Source organism: Tursiops truncatus, chromosome 17 (assembly GCF_011762595.2).
Source record: "Tursiops truncatus isolate mTurTru1 chromosome 17, mTurTru1.mat.Y, whole genome shotgun sequence".
NCBI lineage: Eukaryota > Metazoa > Chordata > Mammalia > Artiodactyla > Delphinidae > Tursiops > Tursiops truncatus.
Genome location: NC_047050.1, coordinates 36,900,197 through 36,910,570, shown reverse-complemented (window position 1 = coordinate 36,910,570; position 10,374 = coordinate 36,900,197).

The window sequence follows — 10,374 nt, the reverse complement described above, 5'->3', positions numbered from 1 at the left end:
ATTGCTATTCCCATAGAGATAAATCTCTCCTCCCACATTGTCTTATTTTGAAGGATGTTAAAAATATCTTTTCATAAATAACTAATAGTATGTTTTTCTTTCCCTTCCAGAGACTTGACTTTCATGGGCACTATAAGGCTACAAAGGACGAGTGCTTTGTGGGGTTTGCTGCAAACAGCCACATGACCACAACTCCATGCTCAAGGCCAACACAAGTCTCCATATGAAGGAAGTGAACTTGAACTTCAATACAGTTCACCTTCTCTTGGTTTCCTAACCACACTCACACTCTTGTGGTGCTCAGGCCACCCCTCTTGCATTCAGCTAGTTGTCAACTAACCCCTCTAAACCATGAGTTCTCAACCTGAAGATGTTACCTACACCACTGAGACACATTCTAATGGTATAACTGGCCTACATAGAAATGTTGTAGTGAAGGACCTACTGGCCACATATCAAAGAAGGCAAAGAGCTCTTGGGACTCCTTTAAGAGGAACTTTAGCTAAAATTTTCCAAAGTTAGTGGAAGTTGCCTTTTCTACACCAGTAGATCCTTGCAAAAAATATCTGGACTTACAAACTTGTAGGTACGGATGGATGGTGGCTTCTTTGACCCTGGGAACAAACCCTGTTCACCACCTTTCTTGAATCTCTAGATATACAGCTACCTAAGGCACTGCTTCTTATTCACAGACCCAAAAGAGTTTCATCAGCTATGAATTTCCTTACCATTCTGCTTGTCTATTTCAGAGCATCAGTCTCTGTGACACTGAGCATTTCTCCTGCTTCTCTGCATCCTCACACCTAAAGTGAACCCATTTCCCTGTATTCTGGATTCCACCTTGCACCTCTCAGTAACATTGTTCCATAAAGCTATCTCTCTCTTTTTTCCAATATTTTCAAAGAATCCCTCTCTTTGGCTCATGTGGGTCCTTCCCATCACCCAATGTACAAATCCTTTTCACCTGACTTCCTGTTTTCATCTTTCTCTTTAATTCTTTGCAAGTTGGCGTCCTTCCTCTCCAGTCTGACATAACTCTTCTTTCTAAAACCACCAATGATCCTCTGATGGTCAACTTCCACGAACACTTCTCAGTCATCTTATTTGGTTTCCTTGCAGTATTTACCACTGCCGACCTCTTTATCCTTCTTAATTTTTTCCCTCATTTGGTTTCTTCACTGAGCTCCTTGGTCTCCTTTCCAGGTGTCTCTTTCTCCACAGCATCCTTAAATATTGATATTTATTTAAATATTGATACCACAGATCTTTCATCAGCCTCTTCTTTTCTTTAGTCCTTCCTGGGCTGTCTCATATACTCCCATAGCTTAAAATCCATCTGTTGACTCTGAGCCCATATGTCCTACTCAGATATCTCTCCTATGTCCCAAACATAAATGCTCAAGTGTCTAATGCACAACTACACCAGGCCAATCCAGACACCTCAAACTTTCTTCATCCCAGGGTATATTCCCCCTTCAACTTCCTTTACTCTCTCTTTCTGATATTCTTTAAGAGGTGCCTGGTACCACTCTGCACCCATGGTCCTCCTGGATTTATTTCCCTCCTTCAGCCCACACAGTTAACTGGCAAATCTCATCAGTGTTCTAGCCTAAGATCTCTCTTGTCCATGCCCTCTTCCACTTCCTATTGCCACTGCCTCCATTTAGGCACCCATCATTTCTTAGATGGACAGTTTTTGCTGCTTCCTTTTCCTAATCTTGCCCCTCACCAACCATCTACCACAAACATCATCCACCCACCACAAATCTGATTATATCAATGCTCAGTTAGAATTCTCCAAGGTCCCTCATTGCTTAGAGCAGGGAAAACTATGGCCTATGGGAAAAATCTGGCCCATGATCTGTTTTTATACAAACAAAACTCATGTACAAACTCAACTCTTCCATACATGAAAAAAGCCATAAACAATGAAAAAGAATTAAGTATTTGTAGACAGTATAGGGTCTATAAAACATGATATATTTACTATCTGACCCTGTATAGAAAAAATTTTGCTGGTTTCTGGCTTAGAGGATTAACCCATCCTTCTTAGCATGACACAAGAAGCCCTCCAACATATGTTCTCTGTCTGCCTGTCCAGACTCATGTTCTTTAACTCCTTCTTTAACAGAAGGCAATATTAAAATTTTTTTTTGTACATAAGGCTGTGGTTAAAAGTGATATATATAGCCGGGATATCTGGGTTGAATACTGACCCTGCCACTAGTTAGCTATGTGACCTTTGGCAATTTACTTAACCTCTTTATGTTTTAGTTTCCCCATATATAAAATGGAAGGTCCTAATTCAAACATTTCCTAATTCAGAAGGCTTTGGAACACAATTGCCTTAGAGTCTCATTTTATTTGTCTATAACATAGAGGTCATAAAATTGTCTTTTGGATGATAGTTTGTGGTGGTAGAGTGTACCAAAATGCATTTTTGAGAGCTATGTTAAACATATAAGAATATTCTCTCTTGAATAAATCAATTTTTCTTAACGGACTTACCTGATATGTGGTAGGAAACAAATTCATGTCAATGGAAAGAGCAAATAAATGAGAAAAGGAAAGTAGAGGTATCTGTGAGTAATTTAAAAATTTATTGAAAAAGAGAAAGAATCCCTCTTTAAGAAACAATTATCCCACAATGTATGTGAGTGTTACATAAACTGAGAAGGATCATATATATGTAAGTGTTATGTATATACTTTAGTGCTCATCCTTATCAGATTCTCTTCATTTTATCTCTGAAAGAATGTTTTCTTGCCCTCTTCCAGTTAGGTGGGGTCATGTGACCAGCTTGGCCAATTAACTGTGCCATTCATTACTTCCTGGATGAAGCATTGAATTACTGGTGTGAGTCTAGCACTTTCTTCCCCACCTGGATAGAACAAGGAGGGTAATATTCCAGATGGTATATTGACAAGATGGCAGCATCTCTCTTAGGTGGAATTACTGAGTCACTATATGGGGGCAAGTTTCTCCAGAGTGTTGCCTGGAACCACAAAGGATTTTGTGACTGTGAGAAATGAACTTTTGTTGGATTCAATCACAGAGATTTGGGAATTGTTTGCTTTTGTGCATAACCTAGCATATCTTGGATGTCCTCTCATGTCCTTAAGCCAGTAGAATTAAGTGAACGCCCTGGGTGGGTAGAGCAGGCTTCCCAATACTAAGCCTCCCTGTCTGGAGTGCTGGAAGGAGCTGGTCTATTGTTCTATGCTGATGAGGAAGTGATGCCCCTTTGTGATCACTCCTGGATGTTTTCCCTCTTTTAATTAGCAGTTTTTGTTATTGTACTTGGGAGGCAAGGCTCCAGGAGCAAAGGCCACGGCTTTAATGATAAATGCCTCCTCAAACATTTCTAACCTGAAAATAAAATAACATAAAACCTTGCAAATGAATGTAGTCGTGAGCTGCAAATGTCAATTCTGCCATTGTATGGATTTAAAATCAAATGTAAACAATGTTTGAGGGAACATTGACCTGAATCTAGTCTTTTTTTCCACACTGGTAATTAGTTTTGCAGCAGCAGGCCCCGGCTGAAAGCTGGGTCAGGGCTCCCTCCCCTAGGAAGCTGAGAACATTCTCACTGCAGCCAACCACAAGACAACGCCTCTGGGAGGTTGTCTGCTGAGGCTGCCACTTCACCCACTTCTGGTAAAGGGCAGGTTTCTTGGCAAATTCTCCCTTACCTTGACTTATCGGGAGTGAGTCTAAATTCTTTCTTCAGTGTGGGCAGTAACTAGGGTAGAGAGACGGAGGCTAAAATTCTAGAAAACAGACCACAGGCAGACTTAACCAATATTGGGAATATCAGAACTAAAAAGATATCTTCGTGGGGAAAAAAAAAAGGTAAATGGCCATAATGTTACATACTTTTTTTTTTTTCATATTCTGGAGCATAGTATTGACTACTGAAGTCAAATTATCTGAGGGTTCCTTATTTTGATTTTTATCCTGCAGTTTCTTCAATAATCAGAACTTTTGGTAACACATTTTCCTGATTAATAAAACAATGGGTAAGGATGGATCTTTTCAAAAATATGGGACTGAATGGTCGGTTTAAATTTCCAACGATGAGCACCCTCATTTTAGGCCCAAGGAACAGATATCCAATTTTGTGTAAAAAGCACAAACTAGTTAATAAATGAGAATTTGAACCTGTGCAGCTTTTAGTCAGAACTCGCTATAAATGCTGACCTGTCCTTGTGACTGGCCATGCCATTTCAAAGTTCATTTGAGAGCCTTTGGTTAGGAAAATATTCTCAGACCAACAAGATTATCCTCTCTGTTTCTAACTCACAGAACCAAAAGAAAATAAGACTCTACCTAATGAGGTGGAAAAATCATTTAAAAATCAGATAAATCCCGAAGACTTCAGTATTAACAATTTATTATAGTATTCACTAACCTTAGGCAGGCTGGATAGAAATGTTCTCTAAAGTGCTAAGTAGAAATAATTTAATGATTTCAGTTTAATTCCCTGTTGCACTGAAGTCCATTCTGGAATGAAAAAATAAAAACCATCAACATACAGTATATTAAAGGTCTGAGTCTCAAAAGCAACTCTAATCTAATCTTTAGCTGGAAAAACAAAGTATCTGAAAATGCATCCTGAGTATAGTGGAACTTCATCATTCTTGAATCAGTCTGCCTTTATAATAGCCAGTTCTTCTGTTATGACAGTGAATTAAAATACCATTCTTTGCCTTAACCACAGACATGAATAAGAAAAATAAGAAATTTAAATGACTTTCTCGAATCAATTCTTTGGCTTGCTTTTTCATATCTTCTTTCTTTGCTGAGGCCTTAAATCTGATATCCTTCAAATAGGACAGAGAAGAAAATGGCTCTTACCTGCCTGCTCCCTTCTTCTCGCATCTGATCCTTCTGGTCTTTGCTCATCATTTTTTTCAGGTCATTACATCCCTTCTGGATTAATTTCTTTAATATCCCATTGGCTGGGCTGCCAAAACTCATTTCTTCATTATTGTTCTTTGCTTAAGGGTGGCAGTTGCTGAATCCTCCGCCACATCCCCTTTGATCTGCCTTGGATTTTATTTTTTTATAACATCTATTTCTTTTTTCTTCCTTTGTTTATCCCAGTGGCAGAAAAAAGAGGATTAATTATATCTATGAAGCCAGCACTTCTCTTTGTGTCAAAGTACTAGGAAACAGAACACATTTATCTCAAGAAAAAGCATGTCTCCATCGGTTGCAATTGGGGGATCTAAAGTTGGACGTTGGATTCACTGAGGGCAGTGTCTCTGTTTGCAGATTCTCTTGGTGACAAGTGTCTGCGGCCTAAGTCCAGCTCCTAAATAAACCTCCTTGTCTCTAACTCGGCGTGCCTCCAAACTCATCCCAGAATAATCTTGCTAAAACACAAAAAAGATCTGTTACTTCTTAGTCCCAGACATTTTGTGGGCTCTCAGTTGCATTCAGGAGAACCCCAACCCATTTAGAATAGCATAAAAACCACTTTGTTTTTTCCTCTTATTTCATCTCTTCCCATTCTCTCTCCATCAATTTTCCTATGTTTTAGTCATACTGAAACATATGGGTTCCCAGGCTGGGAGCATCCTCTTTTATCTCTGAGCTTTTGAACCTCTGTTCTCTCTCGGGAATGCCTTTCTCTCCTTTGTCTACTTGGTAAAGTCCACACACTTTTTAAGACTCAGCCCAAATGAGAAATCTTTTCCCATTTGCCCAAGACCTAGAGCGTCCCTGTTCCCAAAGCCCTTTATGTTTGACTCAAGTGTTGTGCTTATCACGTTCAATGTCAGTATCTACTAGCCTGGATAATTCACTCTGTTTTGAGCTGCTTGAGGACAAGACTCTGTCTTGTTTATCTTTGGGGTCTCCATGCCCTTTTAAAGAGCCAGGAATATCATGGTGGTTAGAAAATATTGGGTGCTCAGATAAACGAATGAATGAATGAATGATAAATAGTAAAATAACTCAATATTTCTCATTAGTTGCATGGCACAAATTATGAATCACTCTAGTTCTATTTTTCTTTTGGGTAGGTGAAAGAGTATTCCCAAATGTAGGTTCTTAATAGTTGTGACTGCTCTTATTCTAATTAATTCAGACTCATACTTTTAATAATATAAATAGATTGTGTACACAGTCTGAATTTATCAGAAAATCGTGGCTTCCTTTTTATAATTTTATGGAACTTCTCATCTTTTTCCTTGATAAGCCACACTTCTGTTGGTTTTCTGTAGAGTAAGTAGGATTTGGACCCTGTTCATTTTAAGAATGTCCTTTTCCCTTCTGAGTCCTAAAGAAAAATTGAATTAATAAACTGAATTTATCAAGGTAACATTGGTTTAAAACTTGAGGTCATACCATTTGTACACAATTTTTTGCCTACTTTTCCTTTATTTCATTTTATTGTTTTATTGTCAACATTGTACCATGTTATGAAATATTCTAGATAAATATAATTATTAACTGCATACTACATCACTTTTTGGTCATAATCTTCCTTATTTTCTTTTTCCTACAGTCATCATCACCTATTAAAATATCATTTCATTAAGCTTTTGTCTCTATGTATGTATACTTTTATGTATTTATATATTTGTACTTGTCGTGATATAAAATGTATTTTTTATTATGGATTAGAGCCAAAAAATTTGAAAGACACAGAAAACTACTTATAAAGTAGTTCTGAAACTACCTATTGCCCTTTAAGGTTTTTGTTTCAAAGGCAAATCAGGTTAAGATGAGCATCAAGGATGGCAACTTTGAAAGATTTCACAAGTCTAAGGTATGTGAGTAGAAATCAGGATAGTCCTACTATAGAATAAGCGTATTATACTTGATTTCCTTGTGTGACTTATGGAAACTGTATTGATTATTTTTAAACTCACTGTCCCTACCTGTATTAAGCCTCCTGACTTGTTTTACCTCCCTGAGTCCCTGTCCCTTTGCCATTCACCACAATAGATTGGGGATCCCTCAAATGAGGAGCCCAAGACAATGAACTCAGTTCAACATGGTGTTATTTCTACCTTTGGCCAGCGAGCCTGGACCCTCTGCTCTCATTCCCATTGGGTCCTATACATTGCCACACCTGTGGCACGTCTCAGAATGAGTGGCTTCAAATCAAGATAGTGGTGCCCACTTTAAAAAATTTCATCCTATGCTCCTGCACAGCAGTATGATCACTGATTCAGAAGATAGATATCTTCAGAACCCTTGAATCTTATATTCCTGCATTAACATCTAGCACCTCCCACAGACACATGGCCTAGTAACTCCTCTTGACTAAGTTTTCCACAGTTCATCTCCATGATTCACCATGGTAGCAATTTACAGTAATGAGCCATGAGCTGACACCCAGGGTGGGTGAGAGAGAGGCAATGTTCAATCTACAGCAAGTGGCAGAGTACTTGAGGGATACATTCTCTGCATTCTGAAAGCATCTTAATGATCCTAAGTGCTTTGGATGTTTAGAGGAAGTTCAAAGGCACTGAATCAATTGTACATCATTTAAAAGATACAATACATAAAACTTGGGAGCTGAAGGAAAGGTATCTGTTTTTCTGCAAAGACTGAGGAGGTGGCTGGATAGAAGAGTGTTGAAGTAATGTTTTTGTTTCCTGGAAGCACAGGGTAACTGCCTGTTTCCTTACGTTTTGATGGGTGGGTTTCATGTGTACCTGGGTAAGAAGGAGTATATCCAGCCATGCTTGGGAATCATAGAACATCCCAGAATATTATTTTTTCAAATGTCTTGCATTCAGCAAAACATCAAACATATTTAGCTGAATGCTACTTCATATTTAGTTTTAAAATTGATTCATATATAAGAGGATACAAAATCTACATGATTCCAAAACCTTTTACATTTTTTTACAATAAGGTAGTTGAATAACTTTAGAGCTATGTCTTTTATAACAAATTATTTGTTTAATGATAATGAGAATGAAAAATCTATAATTATTAGAACATGGCCATTATTACCATGTAGACTGAAACACTTAGTTCAGAAGGTCAATTTCTTATTATAAGAACACAAGCCTGTAACAATTTGATGAATTGCATTTTCCTTTCTCTCAGCGTAGCCCTTTAATATGGCTTCATTACTGAATGGAGTAGAGAATTTTAGTGCCGGGAAACTGCTGCCAGCTCTTTTTAGATCCATACCTGTGTGTTTCTCTGTTACCCATGGAAGGCATCTGAGCAACTACAAAGTGGAGGGGACATGGCCATTGGCTTCAGCCAGCACTGGGTTTCAGTCCTGGCCTTGCTGCTGACTGGTTGAATGGCCCTGGGCAAATCACTCCACCTCTTTAAGACCTACTTTCCTCACTTGTGGAAAAAGCACAATACCGTTCCTGGTGGTGTTCTTGTGAGAACTAAATGTTTAGTACATGCAAAATACCTAACACAGGGCCAGTTAGGAGCAGAGACTCAGTGCATAGTGGTGATGGTCTCAGAGCTGCTGCCCTCATTGCTCTCCTCAGTTGATGGTGCAGAGATCAAGGCAGAAGGTGTTCTGCTTTCCTCACCTTGGGCACTGCTGTCTGTTCTCTGACCTGCCTCCATTACCTTGTTTGCTAGTCCAGCAACGTTGCCACTGTGCTCTTTAGATGTCAGACAGGCCTAAAACCTGTTCAAAATCAACTGTGTCCCCGTTGATGACCGCACAACAGAATTGTTCTCTCTGAAGCTCCTAATCCGAATTTCCTCCCTCTGCTTCCTTTGCCTTGCTGTGGCTTCCTCACTGTGCTTCCCACTCTCAACTTGTTGGCAAAGGTTGTTCCCTTCCTGTACTGTAGGGGGTGGTTACCTGAGAGGGAACACAGTCCATTGTATAAGATACATTCCCCTCTCTCTTTTTATACTGGTTCAGGGCCTACAATTATTATAAGAATACTGAAGGTATGGAGACCAGAAGTTAAACTATGTCTGTGTAGCGGACAGACTGTAGACTGAATGTAGAGGTGGAAAGCTGGTGGAAGTCTCTGTTGCTTACCACTGGGTCATCTTTTTATCACAAATCTGGCCTTCCTCCCCTTGTCAAGAGACCAGCCATAAGGGAGAGATCATTCCTGTGATATGATATGACATGATACAACCAGTCAAGCCCCAACATTCACAGATTCTGTATTTGTGACTTTGCCTCCTCACTAAAATTTATTGGGGCTCCGGCAGTGTCAGTGGAGCGGCTGTGGGCAACCCCTCAACACTTCTGAGCCTCATTTTCTCTTTCGTAAAATAAAATAAAGAATCTACTGATCTGAGTTGTTTTTAGAATTTATGATCTATGTGATATACATATACATTTCCTAGGAGCAATGATTCAGTATTCACTGACTCACTAATTCAGTGTTTGCAGAAATTTATAGAACATAACTACCACGAATAATGAAAATCGATTGTTAGATGTATAGTGTGTGTGTGTGTGTGTGTGTGTGTGTGTGTGTGTGTGTGTGTGTGTGTCTCCCAGTAGAAGAGGCGACAGGGAATGATACTCTGAATGTCTTCAGGTACATTTCTATCAATAGGCTCCACTGATGCATGACCTGAGACAAGTTACTTTACCTTTGTGCCCCATAGTTCCCTAATAGGTAAAGGTAGGGTCAAGGTGTCTGCCCTCCATAACAAGAGCTTGTTGTGGGGATAAAATGTGTTTAACAGACATGAACTTCCTTAGTACCTTTTAAAACACTCTAATAATGGAAGGCAGTATTATTATCTAGCTCCTGTCTGGGCAGCAGGAGCAATCAGGAGGCTGGATGGTCATTCTACAGGAGCTCTAGTCTATGGGGACTGTTCTGGTCTAGCGTTCATACATTCATTGATTTATTTATTCAATCTTTCAACAGACTCGTATTGATAACTGATTGTATGCCTAGGTCTAAATGAGATGTGCAGGATGTAAATGAATAAGCAAGATCCATTTCTCATGATTCTTACTGTGGAAGGAGACAAACATGCCACATGTACTCTAGGACTGGGTACTCCAGGCTTCCATTCTTCCCCTGACCCAAATTCTTCACATGGCCCTGGGTCTTCACCTGACTGTAGGACTCTCCCATATTTGTACCAGCTGTGTATTTGTATGTGCTTGTGTGTGTGTGTGAATGGGTATGAGTGTGCTCAGAGGTAGGAATAGGCATGCAAATACCCTGGTACTTTCACCAGGTGCAATCTGACATCTATCAAAATTCCTCTTTCATTAATGCTTATTCCCTGGGAGTCTCATGGAATGTTTTGTCTTCTCTGGGGTCTTAGTCATATTCCTTCATGCTAGAGCTACCAGCATATGGAAATTCACACATATCCACATGGTGATTCTTGAGAGTTGAACGCATCAGCTGAACAAACTGCATGCACTTCAGACGTGCTCTA